At 32.6% G+C, this 25002-nt stretch overlaps 1 protein-coding gene across 1 annotated transcript in view; it reads right to left on the reverse strand.

Annotated features, from left to right (window-relative positions):
* The window catches only part of LOC105216588 (cryptochrome-2), a 108566-nt gene that overhangs the window by 18566 nt on the left and 64998 nt on the right, over positions 1-25002 (reverse strand). The gene's annotated exons all lie outside the window — the stretch shown is intronic.

Here is a 25002-nt window from a genome sequence, read left to right on the forward strand (position 1 = left end):
CAAGAATAATGGCAAAGCAGACAAAGCAATTTGCGTTTGATTGCATTTCAGCTTAAATTCAATGCGTCATTATATAAACGCACACACACACACACATACAAGCATATTTGCTTAAATACACACATACATAAGCGACGCAAGTGAGTGAGTAAATGAGGGAGTTGGTGTGTGTGTGTGTGTGAGTGCACGTGTTTTCTGATTGAAAGTGAAAAGTTTAAAGTGAAAGCGACAGCTGTGGGAATTCAACGATTAAATATGCCATTGTTGAAATAGAAATCAATTGAAGAACAACAACAATAACATTGCTCACAGACGCACATACATATGTATGTACAAACAAATATTAATTCAACACACATATGTATATTGCTGTTATTTGTATTTGTATGTATGTAGTATATAATACAAACAAATTCATATGTTTTACCAGCAGCAGCGTAATTATTATATGCCACAAAAGGAAGCACACCCAAACAAATACCAAGAGAAGGAATATTTTTGCAAAAATAAAATAAAAATAAATGAAAAATGTTAAGTAAGGAGCGGATAAAATCGAATTGAACTGAATTTTAGAGACCAGACATGTTCTTTTCACTAACACATACTTTTTCATTATACTAGTTTAATACCATTATACCAGTCTCAAATTTTTATACCAGTTTTGTTATTAATTCTACGTTTTTTGTTCGCTACCCTCGAGCTACGTGCACAACCCAACATTTTTCATTATACCAGTTTAGTAAATTTATACCAGTCTCAAATTTTTATACCAGATGTGTGTTCGACTCGCCATTTTTTTGCTCACTGTGCTTGAGCTACTTACCCAACTCAACATTTTTCATTATACCAGTTTAATACATTTATACCAGTCACACATTTTTATACCAGATGTGTCTCAAACTTTATCGTTTTTCAAAGAAAATCATTCTGAAATATTACGTGATTTTTGGAAAACTATATTCAATTAGATTTGATGCTTAATAGCCTAAATATCTACGTTGAGATCGTGAGAACTTAAGGAATTATTAGAGATTAAGTAAATTATCTACTATATATTATAATTTCAACAGTTTTTTGTACAAATTTGTACGAAGTGGAAGATTTAGAGCCATTTTTATATAGCTGATGGTAGCAACATCGCCCACTCTTAGCACAAATATCATACTTTAGCAATTACTCGACCAATTCTAAGCAAATAAGGAGCATAGCAGTCTCCTAACAACCAGTGGTCGGGTACTAAAATTAGATATAATCGTTGCAGTCTTTCTCCCTCACCCTCAGAAAACTACTAAAATGATTTACGTTAGTCTAGATGACTTTATAACAGCTTGAAAGTGACCGAAATGGTATTGGGACTACCATATACCTCTCCATATCCCTTTTTAGAACTCTGATTCTTATCTCAGAAATCTATTAAAATTATTTTTATTAGTATAGGTAACTTTATACCAGTTTGATGTCGAAAGTGAAGGTGAAATCGGTTGTGGAACTACCGTATACTACACCAAATCCCTTTTTATCTTGAATATATAATGATCGACTCCTCCCAATCTTACATATTAAATATACCGTTCAAATTATCGAGAAGTATGGTATAAAATCAACTAAAACAAGTAAGGAAGGGCTAAGTTCGGGTGTAACCGAACATTTTATACTCTCGCAATTTATTTATTTAACCTTATTTATATTATATAATACACAATTTGACCCACATATTCGTCATATATATTGTATAAAGTCCATTGAAAGTTGGAAACCATAATATTAGGTTAGAAGCACCGAGGTCCTCATGTTCGATTAATGGGGCCTTAAAAACTTATGGTCCGATTTCGGCGATTTTTAGAATGGGGCTGCCACACTATAAAGGTAGTATTTGTGCAAAGTTCTGCAATGATATCTTCACTAGTGCTTACTTTAAAAGTTAACGATTAAGATCGTCTTCAAAGTTCTGGTACATAGGAAGTAGGCGTGGTTGTGAAGCGATTTGGCCTATTTTCACAACATTTCATTGGGATGTAAGGAAACTATTACAAACCAAGTTTCATTGAAATCGGTCGAGTAGTTCCTGAGATATGGTTTTTGACCCATAAGTGGGCGACGCCACGCCCATTTTCCATTTTGTAAAAAAATCTGAGTCTAGCTTCTATCTGTCATTTCCTATGTGAAATTTAGTGTTTTTGGTTAGTGAGTTAACTCACTTTTAGTAATTTTCAACTTAACCTTTGTATGGGAAGTGGGCGTGGTTATTATCCGATTTCTTTCATTTTTGGACTGTATTAAGAAGTGGCTAAAAAAAACGACTGCAGAAAGTTTGGTTTATATAGATCTATTGTTTTCCGAGATATGTACAAAAAACCTATTAGGGGGCGGGGCCACGCCCACTTCCCTAAAAAAAATTACATCCAAATATGCCCCTTTATAGTGCGATCCTGCATACCAAATTTTATTTCCATAGCTTTATTTATGGCTTAGTTATGGCACTTTATGTGTTTTCGGTTTTCGCCATTTTGTGGGCGTGGCAGTGGTCCGATTTTGCTCATTTTCGAAAGCAACCTTTCATTAAGATATCTTAATTTTTACTCAAGTTATAGCTTGCACAGACGGACGGACGGACGGACGGACGGACAGACATTCGGATTTGAACTCCGCTCTTCACCCTGATCACTTTGGTATATATAACCCTATATCTAACTCGTTTAGTTTTGGGTGTTACAAACAACCGTTATGTGAACAAAACTATAATACTCTCTAGCAACTTTGTTGCGAGAGTATAATTACGAAGATTCTCTAATTGAGACAAAATTGGACTGGAACCTCTAGGAAAATCAACAACAAAAAACTGGTATAATATTAATCGAAAAGACCGAGATTCAGATTAGACTAAGGGAAGATATCGACCAAATTTCACCAATCTTGAAAGTTCAAGAACAAAATACTACAATTTCTAACTCTAGATCTTACAAAACCATTTTACCCTTGCGCAAGAGTTGCTAGTGTATCAACTTAAATGAAAGCTTCTCTTTGCCTCTGTATTGCGTTGCACACTTGTTGTTGGTGGCACGCGTGCGGATGCTAAAAATTGAAATTGAAAATACCATTACCACCGTTGTCGCAGTTGCTGTTGTTGTTGCTGCTGTCGCTAACGCAACAACCGTTACAATTCATGTGCCACGGCACATGGCCCACATTTTCAATTGTTACTTTCATATGCAAATAGCAAACGTCATTCGGAAGCAACGCATTGCGCCCGCTGCTGCGCCACTCAAGGACTTTAACGCCAGCGAGAACAAAGGCGTGCAATAGGGTGTAAACAAAAGCAAAAACAATAACACAATCGTAGGCAATTGGCATAATAAACGTAAATAATGTGTATATAAGGAAGCAAAATTAACAACACAAAGGCAATCAGTTACAATAATAGCGCTTAATATGCGCAACAACAACAATAATAATAATAGTCGTGAAAGCTTTAATAGGGCTACTAAAAGCGGGGATTACAAGAGATAAAATTATTAAATTACACAATGACAACTGTAATCTCCGTTGATGTTGGAGAAATTGAATGAAAGCTGTGACTTTTGCAGTGAAAGCTTTAAGCTTTGACTTTTGCGGAATGAATTTGATAATGAAGTGAAAAAAAATCTGTTTGTGATAGTAATCATCTTATTTGAAAGCCAAGAATAAATTTAAATGAGCTTGTTGCTTTAAAAAGCTCTATTAAGCTTAAAAGTTTAAAATTTGAGTCATAATTATTTTGATTAATTTTTTAATACGATTTACCATTTGTCTAATTTCAATATTTTTAAAGCTAAAGCTGTTTAAATAAAAGTTTTACAGCTTACTAAAAGCTCATATTTTAAAAGCTAAAAGCTCGATTTTTAATTGATGTAAAAAATATATGACATTCGGAACTTTCAGCACAAAACTGGAAGCTTACTCTATTTTTAGAGCAAAAAAAATGTCCTTAGAGCTTAAAGCTTACTACAGCTTTTGTAAAGACTATTTAAGTATATGGCTTTTTGATTGCATACTCCATTTTACTCTTTATGGTATGAGCTTTCTTCATTTCAGACATGTTGATTATTTTCATATATAGTATTCAGAAAGCTTTAAGCTTTTATTCAAAAACTGTAAAATAAAATGTCGAACAAGGGCATGTACACTTTATTTACAATTTAAAAATATTACTATGAAAGGAACACTAATGTTAGAAATCCAGATATTTTCATAATATTATGTCGGGTTCGAAAAGCTTTCAATCGAGCTTCAGCTCAAAAAAATCGACCGAACATTCAAATTTTTTTTTACATAGCGAGAAAGAAATTGTTCCGTTTAGTGCATGCTAAATCTCTTTCACTCGCTTTCTAAGCTTTCAAAATTGAATATTAGCTCATAGTTACTCAAGCTTTTGATACTGAAACTTAAGCTTGAGTATTTTAAGATATAATTCATTCAAAAATTAATTTTTTGACAACGCAATAATTAAATTGGAGTTTAGTGCATTGGAAAATTTTCAGACTCACCTTGTAAGCTTTCAAAATTACATTTAAGCTCTAAGTTACTCACGCATACTGAAACTTAATCTCGAGTTTTCTAAAATATAAATAATACTATTTCCATAGCATAGCTATTAAAAATATACAACTTCCAAAACGAAACGATTACGAAAGCTTTCATGGAAAGAGCTTTAAGCTCACAAAAACATGGCGTAAATAAAAAAAAACTGAATAAGTGAAAAATATACAATTTTTTCTAACACCAAAAGCATACTGAAAAAAAAGCTCAAAGCTTAGCGATCACAAAAAAAGCTCATGAAATTAGTTTTTTAAGTTTTATGCTTCAATTCAATATACTCTAAAATATAAAAAATAATATTTCCATAGTATAGCTTTAAAAGTATCAAACTTTCAAAACAAAAGCTCGCGAAAGCTTCCATATAAAGAGCTTTAAGCTCACAAAAACATGGCTCAAATAAAAAAAAAACTGAATAAGTGAAAAATATACAATTTTTTCTAACACCAAATGCTTTTTGGAAAAAGCTCAAAGCTTAGCGATCACAAAAAAAGCTCATGAAAGCAGTTTTTTTTAGATTTATGCTTCAATTCAATATACTCGAGTTTTCTAAAATATAAAAAATAATACTTCCATAGCATAGCTATTAAAAGTATCAAACATCAAAAACAAAAAGCTCACGAAAGTCATGTAAAGAGCTTTAAGCTCACAAAAACATGGCTTAAATAAAAAAAACTGAATAAGTGAAAAATATACAATTTTTTCTAACACCAAAAGCTTTCTAAAAAATAAGCTCAAAGCTTAGCGATCACAAAAAAGCTCATGAAAGCAGTTTTTTTTAGATTTATGCTTCAATTCAATATACTCGAGTTTTCTAAAATATAAAATATAATATTCCCATAGTAAACCTATTAAAAGTATCAAACTTCCAAAACAAAAAGCTTACGAAAGCTGTCATGTAAAGCGCTTTAAGCTCACAAAAACATGGCTTAAATAAAAAAACTGAATAAGTAAAAAATATAGAATTTTTTCTAACACCAAAAGCTTCCTGAAAAAAAAGCTCAAAGCTTTGCGATCACAAAAAAAGCTCATGAAAGCAGTTTTTTAAGTTTTATGCTGCAATTTATTACACTTAATTTTCACATAATTTACTCACATGTGCGTAATTAACAACGCATAACGATTGGCTGCGCAAATTCCAGCTTTGGCAGTTAATTTCCAAATACAGTTCGTTGAAGCGATGCATTCAATTGATTCAATTACAATTTTTCAATTTGCGTTAAGCCACTAAGCAGTACTCAAATTACTAATTCAATTTATTATTCGCAAGTCAAAAACGAAAAAACGCTGCGCATAAGTTTCAATAAAAATGCGAAGTTCTACAACAAATTTTAATTAAATGGAATTTCAAATAAAAATACTAATTGAATTTCGATAATATGCATTTGCCAAAACACACACAACCGCAACAAAAAAAATCCACCAGCTGCGTGTAAGTACTTAAGTATGCGCTGCTTGTCTGCATAGGAGCTTGAATTCAATGCCAGAGAGAGAGAAAAAGAGAGAGTGAAAGTGTATGCGTGTGTGTCTGTGTGTGTTTGGAAGCGCGAAAATGTTTTGCATATTTTATGTCGTGATGACCGCACGGCGTTGCATGCTAATGAGACCAACACACACACACACACACACTCAAACAGCTGCCATAAAATCACGCTAATTGAAATATTTGCCAAAAAATTTCCACAAAAAAAATGAGTACAAAATGCAGTTGGGAAGGACCATCGTCGGGTTTATTGCTGCCGCATTCAGTGGTCAACATATTACATACGCTTGCTGTTGTTGCTTTTATTGTAAGGCATTTTATGATTTAATTCGTTTTCAAGGCTTATTATTTTTTTGTTGCTGTTTGGGGGCCAATTAAATTGTTGCTAAATGAAACATACGGGTTACAACCAAGTAAGTGCGTAAACTTGCTTGGTGAGATAGAAATATTAAACACTCGCTACTTGTTGCATGAGAGTGTGATATTTTTACTCGCCTAACAGTTGCTGAAGGTTATATACAGTATATGGAAAATATGAAGCGAATTGATTTCCGAATCTCTATCTGTCCAACCCACAGTATATTGGCATATGTAGATGTTTCCAGGAGTAAAGATAATATAGATAAGAGATCTAGGCGCTTCAAAATTGCTTAAGGTACATACATATCTTATTAACCATCTAAGTTTTTTCCAAATAACCCAAACTGAAGAAATCGGTTGACAGCCACACCCACATCGTATATAATGGTATTATGCTGAACTACAAAATGTGACAAGAAATTCCAACGAATAATTCTCTAAATGTAAAATACGATGGAAATGATGATATGATAAGCCTCTATACGGATCAGTTCAAATATTGTACTATCCCACTCCATTCTCTTTGATGAAATATCATATTTCATGAACAACTCGATAAATTTCAACCGAATGTGGTACAGAACATTCGGATGACTTCTTAATACTGTGGAACAAATAGAAGAAAAATCGGAATAAAACCAAGTCTATATAGTATTCCAGAACAGTGCCAACTTTCTTTAAAAAAAAACTGAAATCCTACCATATTTAACATTAGAACCATAAGGTACGTAAATTTCACGTATATTATAGTTATGGTTCTAGTGTTATGCTTTGCATCCATAATCGTGTATTAGGATGATCGATATCTTAAGAAAATTATGTTCAAATTAAAACCTAAACTCCCTATTTTCGTCAGAGAAAAAATTAATGACATCGGTTCACTTGATGCCAATAGTTCCCATATATCCTATATGTGTATGATGGAAAGCGGATCTCCAGTAGATATACTACCTTGGAAACCACATTTTGAATCAAATCAGACCAGTTGATCTTACAATAGATAACTCAAACAACATCAAAAATTACGGAACAAAACCATGTCTATATAGCACACCTGCTATTTAGTAAGCATCTTCCATCTTTTGACTCTATAATCATATATTAAAATCATCAATCTCTTGGTTAACTTAGCACTTTATATATCGAACATTATGAGAGATCTCTCGACAAAATTATGTCAGTATTGATCATAGTATGATATGGTATTCTAAATAGATAAGCCCCTTAGACTAAATACTGATAGCATATTAAATAATTCGATTAAAATATTCCGTGTCGCACCTTACTTATGGCAGTAGTCTGCTTTACAGGCTTCAAAAAATCGATTTTTTTGTTTTGTTTTAAATCTCTTCCAAACCTATCCAAGAATATGTCTTTAAAATTCCAGAGGCCAATTCGACATATTTTCGAAGATAGAGCAGTTTTAGTGGATTCACAGCATCCATTAGTTTTCATATATTGGATATACTGATATCTGTCTTTTCAATTGACTTTTATAGAAACTAAATGTCCATATCGCTCTAGCAATAAGGTCGGTTACTTTAAATATACTAGTAGGTCCAACACTCTTCAATATGACGTTTTACTAGAAATTTCATCATATTTTTCACTCATTCAACTTAAACTTAGAGAAAGTAATCGATACTGTCCGAGCTTAGTCCTTCGTAACTTTTTTATATTTTGAATTTTTTTACTCCTTTTCTTTTTTTATAGTATTAATTTATTTTTTTTTCTAGTTGCAATTTATTTCATTTGATGTTTTTGAAAAATTTTTTTTTTTATTGAAATTCTACCACCCTTTCCCTTCTTTAGCTTTCTTTGTTATTTTTAGCAGTCAAAGCTGCTTTTTGCATTTTATTGAAATTCTACCACCCTTTCCCTTCTTTAGCTTTCTTTGTTATTTTTAGCAGTCAAAGCTGCTTTTTGCATTGTTTTGTTGCGCTGCCGACGTATTGTAGATTTGACCCGAAGTGACACACACAGCGTAAGCGTTAATAACCAAATGCAGGAGTGGTGGAGAATCGTATTACAGTATATTTTTAATTCTATATTTGCTTCTTTGTTTTTATCTTCTTTTACTTCTTTTCATTCGTATTTATGTTAATTAATTTCATTATCTGCTTTAAGTCTTTTACATTTGAGTGTTTTCCACTTATTTCAGAAAATTATATTTTAATTTGTAATTAGGTATTTTAAATTGATTTATGTTGTTTTGTTGTTGTGGCAGTAATAAATTTATTGCAATGAAAGCACAGTGCACTTTTATTGAAACTTAATGAGAGCAAACCCAAACATCTCTTAATATCAAAGGAAATTAATTTTGGAATTTAGAAATTAATTTAACTTAATATATTCCAATTGTTAAATTAGGTTAGGTTAGGTTATACTGGTAGGCCAATGAGCCACACATAGACCAGTTTTGGTCCTTTGCGATACCAGATGGAGTGTCGTCATGTTGTCGACGAGGAGTAGTCATCGCTTGACGCGAATTTTAAAAGGTTATGTGGCTTCACTATCAATATCTTTTCCAGATTCTCATATAGTGAGGCCCCCAAGTGGCAAAGACGTTGCCTTGACAATGTAGGGCAAGTGCACAAAAGATGCTTCATTGTTTCTCTCGTACCTCCTTGCTCCTGACATTTCTTGCAGTCATCTCGATCCGTCAGTCGTTTTTTGTAGGCGTGTGCGGCCACCAGCCAGTGGCCAGTGAGTATTCCAAACAAACTCCAACAATATTTTCTATCGAGTGACAGTAGGAGTTTTGTGTACTTAAATTGTTAGACTAACTAAAACATTGTGACAGTTTTGTGGTTCACTAAAGTTAGCGCCGCGTATGACAAGAGTCTGGAGTAGTCCAGACCAGAGTAAGATACTAAATACATTAGGAGCAACGTGGCCCCAAACACTCGAGATAAAGACGACGACGGTTTCGCATCGAAAACTTGAGTATCATAGCTAATTTTAACTATTTTGTTTATGTTTATAGAGATTTATATTTATAGAGAGAGGGATAAGAAAGCGAGATTAATTGAACAAAAAAGTAGTCATGAGAGAGATGGAGAAAAAGAGAGAGGGAGAGATAGAGAGGCAAGTATAGAGAGTAAAAGAAAGACACAAGGGAAGAGATGGAGTAAAAAAGAGAGTACAAAAGAGAGATGTATATCGAACAAAGAGATCGATGGTGAAGGCAATGAGCACAGTAATTTTATAAGCAATTTTTTTTTGTGTAGCCTTAAAACGATCGATTGATGGATCTTTCGTATTTTAAACATTTTGATTTGAGAGTTTATACTTTTGTTTCAGATTACTCTAAAGTGGTTGAAATTGCAAATGTGCGAGATTAAAGCAATGTCAGGACCACAACACATATACAGAACTATTATAACCATGTAGCTTAAGAGAGTGACAGAGAGATGAAAGCCTTTGGTGATTTAAATTGATCAAAAAGTGGAAGTACTGCGCACCAACGCAGCATCAATCTTGCCAAGAGTGGTACTATGGACTGAGTAGGCAATTGAAAAGTAAAATCCTCTCTCGACGAACAAAAACTAAACTCTACAAGTCCCTCATCATTCCCGTCCTACTTTATGGTGCAGAAGCGTGGACGATGTCAACATCAGATGGGACGACACTAGGAGTTTTCTAGAGGAAAATTTTGCGCAAGATTTATGGTCCTCAGAACATTGGCAACGGCGAATACGGAATACGGAATTATGAGCTGTATGTGTTACTCGACGACATAGACAAAGTCCAGCAAATAAAAAAACAGCGGCAACGCTGGCTAGATCATGTTGTTCGAATGGACGAAAAAGCTTCAGCTCTGAAAGTGTTCGATGCAGTACCCGCCGGTGGAAGCCGAGGAAGAGTCCTCCCGCCACTCCGATGGAAGGACCAGGTGTAGAATGACATGTCTTCACTTGGTATTACCAATTGGCGCCAAACTGCCAAAAGGTGAGATGCGTGGCGCGTTGTTGTGGACTAGGCTATAACCGCGTAAGCGCTGTCTACGCCCGTCAAGAAGAAAAGGAAGTGGCTGCGATTACAAAAAAGGATTAACTGGATACGGTGGATAAGTTCAAAAATTAAATTATAAAGGTTCTGTTGCCTACTTTTAGGCGGCATATCAATATTTTGTCAAACCTTCGACTTTTTTTAACCGAATTTGGCAATAATTTCTATTATTCTTTGTACTTATATTTTATTATTTATACTTTTTCATTTAATTTAAGAATTTTTGTGTTAATTTTTTTCTTCGATTTATGCTAGTTTTCATTCTATGGAGAATAAAAAAAATTAAAAATTGTGTTATTCATTGTTTTACTAATTAAATATACAATATTTGACCCTTATTAAATTTTCCACAAAAACTTTACTTAATTTTAAATTACTATATTTGGCAGCTGTCACCAAACAAAACTTTGCTTCATCATAATAATACTAAGCATGTCCGTTATTATGCGCGGCGCTGCCAAAAAATATGTTTATTTTCTAGGCAATTATTTTTATTATAATTTTTATCTGCCTGTCGCATGTCGCCGGCGACGCCGTCACTCAGTCACACTCCGTGCCACTCTCGGCTTGTTATTCATAACGACAAATTAAAACAATTAACGCAAACTTTGATTGTTGCTGCCAGTCAAAATGAAAACAAATTTCATCCGAAATTACATATATGTATGTACTATACTATGTATGCCATGCACAGAGCGAACGATAATCATTTAATCTAATTGCGTACGCATGTGTGGCGGTGCGTCTGAGGCAGGCTAAAGTACAAGTGTATGTGATTCATATGTGTTTGTAGGAGTTTCCATATATGTGTATGTGTGTATGTGCTTAAGCGCAAAAGTCGAAGCAGCTAATTAGGCGTATGGCCGACTTCAAGGTTTGTTTGTGTTGCTTTTTGTCGGCAGCGGCGGCGTCGGAGGCGGCGCTACTGTTTACACACTCAACGAGCGCTGCTACGCACGCATACACACACTCACACACAGAGACACACTCAAACACTTGTGAGCGCTCGCAAAACCAGCAAAAATTCAAGGCTAATTATGCATGAGTGCAATACAAACACACACGGAGAGAGTGAGTATATTTATGATTATGTGTAGCATACAACTAGGCGTGCATGTGTATTAAATGTAGCATATATTCAGGCGCGCATACAAATATACACGTATATACCATAACAGCCAGCAAGCTACTAAATTCAAACAGCACAGCAGTGCGCTTGGCAACCGCCAACACACAACGCTCCGTGTTTACATAGCCTACGCGCTTAATCCGAAAAGTATGCTACACTGCATGAGATTGACTTGTAACATAGTAAGCAGCTTACTTAAGCAGCACGTTGAACGTTGTTGGCGCAGCGCATCGATTCTGTATGGTATTATGCTTGTTGTTTACCTGCTAAAGCGGTTAAGAGGCAGGCAAAATTTAAAGCATACCTTTGAGCGCACACATACATATATAGTTTTTGCTATATCTCTTCACTTTTTAAGCTGCTGCAAGCGCATAAAGTTACTCTGGAAAACCTCACCTTGGTCACTCGCTAAAGTTCTTTAAGTCTACATGTGTGCGCGCGCCTTAAAGTAGACTATCCTTTCTACTGTTTCTTATTCCGTCGATATTCACACACAATAAACAACTGCCAAGTTGAGCTGTGCAAAATTGACCAATAAAATGTAATAAATCCTACGCGTTTCATGTGTGCTACATGTACTTTTATCATTGACAAGAGGTCATCCAACAACAGAAGTAAAAAAAAAAGAAAAAAAGAGTGCGTCTGTGAAAATCCACAAACGCAAGCATACTTTTAAACGCTGCTTATGCAATATAGAAGTGTACAAATAAATTTAACTATGGTGGAATTCCTTTAGCCTTTAACGCTTATATATATATATATATATATATATACATATATATATAGATATATTCATATACAATATTTAGCCATATAGACATTTTCGTTGATTAGGTTCGTCTTCGCCACCGACACTTAGGCACGCACCAAACGTAGTTGTGTAGTCGCTGTGCCACCTCTTTGCCTGGCGGCCAGCTGTCAGATCCGCGCACACAAACATCTCCATGTATGTGCCTGTCTCTATATCTGTTTGTATGTATGTAGGTTTGTCTGTGTAGACTATCACTTGCACAATGGTCTAAGACGTGTTCGCCCACTAGCCATGCTGTGCTCTACAAAACTGATGACACTCATAAGCCGATAGTGTCAAATCCGCAAGCGTGTTAACCCATTCTATGCCACAAGGTTGGATTAGTAAATGTACGGACACACGCAGAGACAGATAAACACAAACACAGAGGTATATAAACACACACACATACACTCACATACAAATATATATACTTATATGTATGTGGATATGTATGCATATAAACTCAGATGCCGACACATTGTCACAGTCAAGCGGCGCTGAAACTCTTTACACCCATATTAAAATAATCCCTGACAAACACATACACATATATATGTACATAAGAGTATGTATGTATGTGTAGTGTTGCCTAGAAATTTTCAACTTCAACTTTTATGCGAGAGAAAATAAATTGTTTTATCAAATTTTTTGACATGTAATGTTGCTTGAAACAACACCAACAACAACAACAGTAGTCGTAGTAGCAATAACAACAAAAAGACTAACATGTGTCTATATTCAAATTAGATTTGGGTAGAATAGAACTGTTTTAAGCTGAACAAAAGTAGCTACAAACAACCCATACATAAAAACTATGTACAAATAGTAAAAAAATTCTAAGTTGAGCTGTTTCAGAATCAGCTTTTACACATAAAAACTAGCAACTTTCAGTTTTCAAAATATGTACAAACAATTTTTTTAAATAATTTTCAATTTATTTTAATTAAATAACGGTATTTTTTCAAACTGAAAGTATTTTACTAATGTTTCATTAAAATATATGTTGGCATTAGTGTTGCCACCTAACGAAAAAGTAAATGTGAATTTAAAAAAAAAATATGCGCAATTGTACAACTTTTAAGAAAGTATCACTGAAAGTGGTGGAGAATTCTATATACATATTTAAAATTATAAAAATAATTTTTATTGACAGAGTTGCCACTCATGAAAATTTTATCGGAAATTGTACCAAAGATAATAAGTTTTAAAAAGCATTCTGGAAAGTTTTTGGTAATCTTTGAAAAAAAAAATAATAATTGGGACGATGTTGCCACCTATCTAAAAATAAGTGAAATATAAATAATTATAATATCAAAGGTTAGGAAGTTAAGAAAACATTGGAAAAGGTTCCGAGAGTTATGGACTTAATTTTTTTTTATGAAGTTGCCACCTATCTAAAAAAAAATTATTAAGAAAAAAATATTCTGAAATATCGTGTATAAGAGTTTTAAAATCATTTTTTTTAGAAAGTTTGCGAGAAGACTTTTATTTTGACATATTTTGCCAGGAGTTATGACATATTTAAAAAACTATAATTATAAAAATATATAAATTTTGAAAAGTATTCAGGGCTTTAAGGTGGGTTGCAAAATTTGAAAATGTGAAAAAATGTACTGTCTTATTAAATATTTTTAAAATATTATCCAAAATTATCCAATCAATCCGAGTAATATTCTCAGAAATATACCCTTAGGACTTCCGCCCATCAGGCCACGTCAGCACGAATGTAAAACTTTAAACACACTTATCTCAAAACTAAATTTATCAAGTCGGTGGACACGATAACTCAAAAAGTTCTGAAGCGATTTTGTTCAAATTTTGCACACATCTTTGAAATAACATTATCTAGTTAATAAACGATGGATTTTTATATGTTTATTATAACTATTTTTGTCGAGCCAATATATTCCGAAAAATGTTTCGAAAAAAGTTAGTTTTTTTATATAAATTCTGTCAAAAATTTAAATTTCAATATTTTCCTTTTTCCTTTCCATTTCCTTTTTTCATTAACTAGATTTATCCATTTACTATCGAAATATTTTTGGTTTATTGTATTTACATAAACCAAAATTGCGATATGATGTCCATCTCAAGCCCTTTTTTTGGACATGTCATGGGAGATGAGGTATCAACGGTTGAGTTTTTGAATTTTTTAATAAAAATTTCAAAAAATACGCTGAATTATTTAAATGAAATACATGATGGTATATATTAAAAAAAATTTTATGAATATCCTTGTTTTTAGGCTCTGAAACCCACCTAACCCCTTAATATTAAAAATATTTCGAAATATAGTTGCCACCTCAAAAGAAATTTGCCTCAATTAATAGAAAAATGATTCCATACTTTTTAATCGGATTTTTTGCTTTAATAAGAACCAAAAATCTTTACCGCTATTTTCCATTTTTTCTATCGTCTGAAGATTTGTCTTATTAACTCTCAGATAGCAAAAACAAAATATATTAAGAACCTTACAAATAAGTCTCCAATAAAAGTTTTCAGAACCATCGAAAATCGGAAAATTGCTCTCCCATTTTAAAGTGATATTTTTCTAATGAAATAGCCTAACCTAGAAAAAATGGAAATCATGACCGAATTCAACATCTTTGTATTGGGTATTGGTTTTTGGATAAGTTTGTTCGTTCCTTAGAATATAAGAATGAATATTTTAACAAGAAAAATTCTTTAGTAAACAATAACATAATAAGAGTAGAAAAATCCTCCTGTAGTTCGGGTTGCAAAACCGCAAAGGTCATGTGCAAAGCGGTGGATCAGAAATATACAAGTTTTCTACTAGCACTGGATAAAAAGGGCTGTAGGACCATGATTAACATACTTACTGGTCACAGTCTAGTAGCGGCCTATAAGATGAGGCTGTCAAATCGGGTGGAATACAGGAAGTGTCAAGTGCAGGGCACCAAAGAAAAAGTGTAGCAGCTGTTGTGCGTTTGTCCTGCGCTAGCTAGCTAGGGGCCCCACAATATGATAAGTTGGAGGAGATATCGTTAGTGAAGCCTCATAATCTCTTAAAGTTCGCGTCAATCGCAGGCATCCTAACCGTTGTCTATTACTCAGGGAATACGTGACGTGACTCCATCTGGTATCGCTAAGGACCATAACTGGTCTATGCGGGACCTGTTGGCCCACCAGACAAACCTAACCTAATCTAACCTAAACTAACCTAACCTAACCTGACCTAACCTAACCTAATCTAACTTAATCTAACTTAATCTAACTCAACCTAACCTAACCTCAACTAACCTAACCTAACCTAACTTAACCTAACTTGACCTAACCTAACCTAATCTTAACCTAATCTAACCTAATCTAACTCAACCTAACCTAACCTAACCAAACCTAACCTAACCTCAACTAATCTAACCTAACCTCACCTCATCTAATCTAACCTGACCTAACCTAACCTAACATAACCTCACCTCACCTCACCTAACCTAACCTAACCTAACCTAACCTAACCTAACCTAACCTAACCTCACCTCACCTAATCTAACCTGACCTAACCTAACCTAACATAACCTAACCTCAACTAACCTAACCTAACCTAACCTCACCTCACCTAATCTAACCTGACCTAACCTAACCTAACATAACCTAACCTCAACTAACCTAACCTAACCTAACTTAACCTAACCTAACCTAACCTAAACTAACCTAACCTAACTTAACTTGACCTAACCTAGCCTAACCTATGTTATGGTTATGTCTATCGAAACCTTTTAATACATACTTTCCCGAATAATTTAACTGAGTTAAGCGTTCTCTCGTTACTCGCCTATAAAAAAATAATATGCCTTAATAAAAAACTGCATACCTCAAAACATTACAAACTGAACATAAACTGTTCTTCATTTTAAGTCCTCATTAAGTATTAAATTTAAATTATTTCCTTAATTCCCAGCTATTTAATACTGTTCACACATACATTTATATACATATAAGTATGGATATTGGCTGCGCTTTTTCATAATTTGATTGTTTTTTATTGTTATTGCGCTGCTAGGCGTTTAAAATGAATTTACTTAATTACTATTTTATTTTTAATGTTTTTTTCTTTATAATACATTTTTCAACAGCTAACTGCCATAATTATGGTATCGCTATTAATAAATGACGAAACAAATTACTTTTCAATTAATTATAAATTGTACAATATATTAAAGCATGGCAAGGTATTTATAAACGTTTAATCTGCCAACGAACGGTAATGATACATTTTAAAAATTCAAAAAATTATTGAGAAAAAAAACGTTTATATGAACACACATATAGACATAAACATATGTATGTATATATGCAGATATGAAATAATATTTATTACGCCTGCGGGACTTTAAGGCAACGCTGAGTAATTTATGATGAATTGCGTACGCGCGCTCACATTGCGAGTGCATGTAGGCGAATGACAAGCTGGCGGTACTGCGCCGTATGGCAGCTGTGAAACGTTAGTCGAAGATAATTAAAATTATGAAGTGAATTGATATATGTGAAAAAAAAATTAAATATGGCAACTCTATTTTATGTTGTTGCTCATTTTCCATATAATTTATTAATATTTTTGTGATCAATAATTGTTATTTTAGTAGTACTAACTCTGCTCCAAGCTAATATGCGTCTAATGTGTGGTTTGCAATGTGTCAAATTTAATAACAGCCTAAATGAAAAGCAAAGAAAACGTTTATCATTTAATTTTTACAGCAATTTATTTTACTCTCTTTAAACCAATTGGCAATCTAGTATATAAATTCAAGTTTAGGGCAATGTTGTTATAGTGGAAACTGATAGTTTTTTTGACACTTTTAGAAATTTCCCTTTGGATATAGTTTTGTCAATAAATTTGACATATGTACAAAAACTATGTGCAAGAAACATGATATCAACTATCAATCACAAAAAGTTTCTGAGAGAGAAGTTGTGAGGGGAAATGTTAAATTATTTTTTTTAAGTTTGAAATTTGACAAAAAATACCACAATTACAACGTTTTTTTTTATAGAATCAGATTTGGAGTCTCACCTGAAACTTTTAACTTACAAGAGAGTAGACAAAATTCTCAGATTTCACAATAAATGTGACTTGATCTTTTACTATTAATATATTTTCAAAATTTGTATTTGAAGAGTTGAAAAAGAAACAAATACGGACTGCTAAGGACTGCTAAGGACTTGCTAAAGAGAGTAATTTTGTGTATCATAAATTCATTTGAATAGATAAAAGAAATATAATGAGGATTCGGAACCTCAGTGAGATACTAATGTAGTCGTCATGTGTGTTAACTTCCTTTACATATCCAGCCATATATAATAGAACATACGATCAACTACTTTCCTTAAAGAAAAATAGTATATCCTAACACCGAGAACTATGTACTCATCAGCATTACTCGGAAATCCCACTATGAGAAATCTTTTCCACTGCCACAACAACAGCACTATGTGAAAGTAGGTCAGTTCATGCTATTTTCCCTAGCCTCCATATAATGTACTTCCGCGTTACTTAAATTACTGTAAGCTTTATTTAGAAACTCCTTTTACTATTCAGTTATCTTTTTTTTCTACTTAGGAATAGCTATGAATTTCTTATGGAAATAATTATTAAATATTATATGCATGAGAACTTCAAATTATTTCTCAAATATTGAGAGAATTATTTTACGTTTTTTCATTAAATCCATTTTCTAAGAACTAAGGGTGGCAGTAATTTCTGCAGAAAATTGAAAGAAAGCATGCAGAGAATTCCTCAATTTGTAATTGAAAAATAAATGAAAACATACGTATTTGATTTTCTTTGATGATTTAAATCGATAAATGAATGATTTAATGATAATATATAATTTGAAAATATATGCAAAATAGGTTGTTTTGGAGAACGCAAATTACATTTAGTAGGATATAGCAGTTATGAATTTTTAAAGAGCTGTAGCGTGTTGGAATATTCATGATTTAGTTTATTTTATGCTCAGTTATGATAGAGATATCAAGTTTTTCAAATTTTAACCCTTAAATACATGAGTTTAGCTTAAAAATAGAGACTTCCGACCACTTCGTTAGGTCACTGTCAACTGAGTATAAACTTCTGAAAGCTTCGGTAATTTTTAAATAACAGTTAGCATATATGACGCCTTCTGTAAGTAAACAAAACTGCGATACTGATTAATTTGATTGAATTACGAAGCCTTAATTGCCTTAAATCGCATGTACCATATATGGTACGCCATGCATTTAAGGGTTAAAAGAACTGATGTTATAAAAAATCCTTTGGATTTACGAACCATTGTAACTCTTATTTAATACCCGACATTTCTATTGGATACTTTAGAATCCACTTAGGGTTAAAGTGTTCAAAACAAATTATTTTTTATTTTTTTACGAGGTCTCCCTTATGTATTCCTGCCATACTTTGCAGAATCTTCCAAAGCAAAAAAAAAATAGAATTATTGTGAGATATTTAAAAACTAAAGTAAAATAGTATGGGTAATAAAGAGTTACAAATACACAGCAAAAATATTCCTAAAATTTCAGTATTATTAGTAGAATAACCAAATTACACAGCCACACAAAAAAAAATTGTCATGACCTGGGAGTCTTACTATGTGTGTCTTATGTTTTTGGGGTCGCTGAATCCGAAGCCGAGGTCCATTTAACCCCATCAGATAAGGGTTTTGACAGTACCTATGTATATGGCGGACAGTGTTTTTAACACTTCATCGGTTCCGCTTGAAACTCGCTACTCAGGGGTTTTCGGTCGCTGATTTGTCGGTCGGTCGGTTTTTCAAAATTCAAAATGACGGATTCAATATGGCATATGGCGAATTTTTAAAATGTGCCCACCATAATGGTTCGCCATTTTGAAGTATTGGAAAGTAACGTCAAATTCGTAATCAGCGACCCCCGAGTAACGAGTTTCGAGCGATTCCGATGAAATTTTGAAAAAAATAAATAATGAGAAAAGAAGTAATGGAGTTAGACTAAACGGCTTTCTTGTTTATATATATATTATAATTAAATTTTCAGTTTAATTGACAAATATTTTTTATTGAAATAATGTAAGCAAATACTTTTTATACTCTCGCAACATGTAGCACAAGAGTATTATAGTTTTGTTCACATAACGGTTGTTTGTATCACACAGAAATAAAAGACTTAGATATAACCCCATATCATGCATGTATATATAAATGATCAGGATGACGAGTGGAGTTGAAATCCGGATGTCCGTGCAAGCGAAAACTTGAGTAAAAATTGAGATATCTTAATGAAACTTGGAACACATATTCCTTGGCGCCCTGACGAGGTTGCTTTCGAAGATCGATTCACTGCAACGCCCACAAAATGGCGAAAACCGAAAACACACAAAGTGTCATAACTAAGCCATAAATAAAGTAACGGAAGTAAAATTTGGAACAAATGATCACATTAGGGAGGGGCATATTTGGGTGTAATTTCTTTTTTAAAGTGGCCCCCAAATAGGTTTTTTGTATATATCTTGCAAACCAATTAAGCTATATAAAGCAAACTTTCTGCAGTCCGTTCTTTTAGCCATTTCCTTATACAGTCCAAAAGTGAAATTTTTCACCGACAATGTCAGTAAATCTTTCAGATATTTTAATTTAATTCAGGTGAAATTATTTTCTCCTAATTGTGTGTCTCTGTTCCAATAATTATTAAAATCGGATCAGAGCTTCCCCTAGCTCCCAGACACCTAACAATGTGTGGGCTTTATTCCGCATATATCCGTTAATATGTGAGATATCTTAGCAAAATTAAGTGAGTGTATATAGTGTAGCTTAGTGGTGAAAATTAGTGAAATCGGTTTAGGATGATTTTCTTTATTTTATTGGACTTTATTGGCCGAATATATGGGTCAAATTGTGTGTTGTCTTAAAAAAATTACATCAATAAATTGCGAGAGTACAAAAAGTTGGGTCGCAACCGATCTTAGTCTTTCCTTACTGGTTCTAAGATGAAATTTTCCCATTTATTTTTCTATTTATAAATTTGGGTTAAGATTTTTGAAATTTTATTATGTGAAATATTTGCACTATACTTAAAGTGACTAGAATTTTTTCTAAATTTTGTTCCTTTTTTTAATTTGGATTGGCAAAACTTGGTAATATTTTTTATTTATTTTTTGATTTTATTTTTTTCAAATATTGTTTTTTTTTTTTTAATTTTATATTAGCAAAATTTTGTAATATTTTTTTGTTTAATATTTATTGTCAATAATTTCTTATTTATTTTTACTTAAAAAGATTATTTAAATTTTTTAATATTTTTTTTTAATAAATTATTTATTAAAAATAATGATAATGCATTTTCGTTCAACAAAGCATGTGCGTAGAGTATAGAAATGCATTAATTCTTGCGAAAGAGCTTCCATGTGCTTTTTAATTAGCTTTCTGTGCGAGTAATTAACGTTAAATATTTTCTACATAATACACATGCTTCATTAACTGTTTACGCAATATAAATTAATGTAAAAAGCTTAATATAATTTTTTTTCGCATTTCTGCATAAAATTATTAATTTTTTACTTTGTTAAAACGCGTCGCTGCAGTCAGTTATTTAATTTCTGTATTAATTTCTCAAACACATTGCTTTTTTACAACTTTATGTGAGGGTGCTTTAATTTGTGTTTTTATAGATTTTTTTTCAATAAATTTTTTTAATATTTGATATGTTAATGTTTTTCATATACACATACAGACATATATATATTTATAAATATTTTTTTTTACAATAATTTTTCTATATTTTATTAAATTTTTTTTAATTTTTTTAATATTATTTTTTTTCCAACATATCATTTTAATATTTAAAAAAAATTACGATTTTTTTCTCTTACTTTCCACTTTAAATAACAGCATAAATGACGTTTACAATTGAATTGTTTGTCTAGCGCATTATATTAATTACAATTTGCATTTAATTTGCGTTTTTAATGCATTTCTCCGCACACACTGTAATGTAATAACGCCGTCAAAAACTTTGTTTTTGTTGTTTGTTGTATAACAGCACACACATTAAAGTTGTAAACACCAAAAAAAAAAAACAATTTGACTACGCACAACACATGAACTATATCATAGTTTCAAAGGCAAGCAAACAGCTAAAGCACAAAGCAGCTGCTCAAATAGTGCACATAAACAAAAGCAACTACAATAAAATATTAAAAAAAAAAATATTTTTTTTTCACATTTGCATAAGCAAATAAATATTTCATGCACTTTCATTTTTTAACACCGCAATTTTTTATTCAATTTTTTCTTTATTGAATTTTTTTTATTTATTTTCCTTTATTTTGCAAACTCGACCTCGAAATTTACCTTTTTATGGCCGCAGCATGCATTCATTATTACTTTTTACATATTTGTTGGTTTTCGATGGAAATTCAACAAGGCGTGTGCCACACGTTGTTCACACTACGGCAGCGCGATTTCCGCTGGCAGCCAACTTTTCAATACAAATTGCATACGATTGCTGTTTTGTTGTTGTTGTAGCATATAAAGAAAAGTGGAAAAGTTTATTTTTCGCAAACTTTTTTTTTATTTTTCATTCATTTAAATTTAAATCGTTATATTTTATTAACGAACACTGACAAGCACTTTATCACGCCTGTGTGTATGTAAGTATGTGTGTGCAAGCGCTGTGAAATATCACTCGAACAGCACTCATTTTAAATCGTCAGAATTTTCTCACTCATTCACGTGTGAATTTATGATTTCACTTCCGTTTGGAGGACAAAAAAAGAAGGAAAACTTTTTTCCTATTACAAATATTATTGTTACTTTTATCTGCTTTTTACTTCGCTTTTGTTTTTGTTGTTGTTTTTGTGTTCACTTTTTGCACTTCATCTCACTTATGCGGCATACACATACACAGAGACTCAACGGCAATCCATCACGCACCAAAATCGCGCGTTTTTTATTGCACATCCGCCTAACTGTGATATACGAACTTGTATATATGTATGTGTCCTAGCATGCAAATTTCACGCGCCTTGCATGCCGTCACAGGAATTTGGCATTTATAGAAATTTTTATTTTCTTTGTTTCTGCTTTTTATACGAACTTTTTTGTTTTTGTTTTCTCACTCCCACTCACGTGTGTTCCCGATTTTGGTTGCGCGTATAACGGTACAACGATAAGCGTTGGACATCCGCACGTTTTGAATGCCAACACTGAACTGCCGAGATCGCCGCAACTGTTTGTTGCCGAACGTGTGCTGTTGAGTCGTTTAGTGGGTCGTTGCCGCTCGTTAAAAACGGCATCCGCAAGCAAAACCACCACACAGTTTGGTAGCGAAATCAGGCGCCACCGCCGCCAACATTGCCACGAACAAAAGTGTCGCCGTCGTTGTTGTCCATCAACGGAACCGCCACCGACAAGTTGTACGACAATGTCTAAGGCAATGGGAAGTACTGAAGTTTGTTGCTTCTCGCAATTGCCAGCCGACCGACCGAACGACTGCTGCTGCCAGTTGAGGTTTGTATGTTGTTGGTTGGGTGGTGCGGTGCACTCCGAAAATGTTAGGGCGAATTCGAAGAATGTTAGCTGCCTCTTTACATGCTTTTAACGATAGTATAAAACTGTTCCCAGCGCTCTTAGGCTGTTAATGTTATGCTTTTTTGTGATTTTAAGAGGAAAGTAACATACAAGCTGCAAAACTGGTCTCTGTAGTAAAGACCGTTACTTTATAAAACTGTTCCCACTTTTTGTGAACAGTTACTTTGTTAATAATTTGATATTTTCAATTAAATACCAACTCAAAATGTTTGTAGTGCACCAAAATTTTCAAAGTGAATCTGTTCCCACCCTTAAAATCCATTTTCATTAGAATAGTATGATAAATCAAGGCGCTCTTCCATATTTTCGACTTTAAACCGCTTATTAATTAACCGTTAATTAGGTAAAAAACAAAAAATAGAACTGTTCCCACAGCTTACTTCGCGTACAAAGCTGTATTAAAAGTCAAAAATTCATATTTTTAAAATTTGTTCCCAAAAAATATTTTGTAAAACTTATACATTTAACCACATGCTAAAGAAATTAAAAGATAATCTTCTCAAAAAGTTCTTTCTTTATTTTGTAAGATACACCTTATAACTCTAAAGTATAAGATTTGAGTAATAATAAGTGACAGCAAAATTAATATTTTCAAAAAATCAAGGAAGTTATTGAAACTTTCCTCTTAAAACTTTTGCCAATTTAAAGCTTTTGCTATAACTGTTTAGCGGAGCTTTCTGATAAAAATAGTTTTGTCCTTCCTGGTGTTTTTCTTAAAAGTTTAATCACAGATTCAACCATATAACTGTATACAAATACAACTTAAAATAAAATATCCCTCATAAACAGGGATGATTTGTACCTCTGTTTGAATGCTTTACAGCCAACACTCTTTCAAACTTCCTCTTCCTATACACCCATTTTGAAGGGTTGGAAATTCAGACAAGCATTGTTTTGGGGGATGAAATGATTTTATAGTACTCTCAAAGAATAATTATGGGTAAACTGCGGACTATATATGTTGTTAGAATAAAAAAAGCTTTTTGTAAAGGATACTGAAGTACAACTATTAGATTACAGATAAGTTATTTGAGGCTAAAAGCGGCACACCAAAGCTTATTCAGCACTTTTAGACTGCTGTTGGTGTCTTCAAGTATGACATCATCACTTATATTAACAGTATAACAACTGTTAAAAGTTGTCCCAAAAGCTTTAAATTTAGCTTTTAGCAATTTGATGGTCTGTTATCAAAGTCTGTTTAAAGTTTTCCATAAATTGTAGATATTTTTATAATTTTTAACATTTTTTAAATAGAATAATTGGGTAATTTTAAGTTAAGCTTTTGGGTAAAAGCTCTTTCTTGGTAGTTACGATTTAAAATACTGATGATGGATTAACATGAAGCATGAAAGAATATAAAATTCCTGAATTCCTTCAGAAATGGTAATACTGGGAATAGTTTAGTTCGACCAACATTTAATTAGCAATGCTTCAATGCGCCTAACTGCAGGCTATGCTTCTTTCCTGCTTAACGTAAAACTTCAAAAACGTTGCCTACATTTTGACGTTTTTGCAAATAATAGACATGGTATTGTAGTGCGAAGACAAGAGTCTAAAAGTCTTCAATAGCGTGTAATTATAACTTTAAAATGATGATGATTGGATCAATGGTTTTCGAAGACTTTAATGATATTAGAAATGTATTTATTGCCACCTGTTCGAAAGTTTAAAAATATTCATAACTTAAATAAACACAACAATATGGGTAGCAAATTGATGAGGTTGATGAAAGCTTATACTTAATAATATGAAATATTTTTTTAAGGAGGGTTGCCACCTTAAAAAAAAAATAAAAATTTAAAATTCGGAATATAAATAAATAATTCCAATAAAGGTAGTCAACTTAAGAGGGATAGAAAATCAAAATATTTTTTGAGAAGGGTTGCCACCGGTATAAAATTAAAATAATTTGTAAAAAATATATTTGGGAATAGAAATGTTAAAATTAATTATTCCAATTCAATATTGGTACTAAACTTTAACATTTATATTCCATTTTTGTCGAAAACTATTTAGAAAAGGGTTGCCACATAAATAAAAATATTATTTAAACGAATGATAGCTTGAAAAATAT

Source organism: Zeugodacus cucurbitae, chromosome 3 (genome assembly GCF_028554725.1).
Source record: "Zeugodacus cucurbitae isolate PBARC_wt_2022May chromosome 3, idZeuCucr1.2, whole genome shotgun sequence".
NCBI classification, from domain to species: domain Eukaryota; kingdom Metazoa; phylum Arthropoda; class Insecta; order Diptera; family Tephritidae; genus Zeugodacus; species Zeugodacus cucurbitae.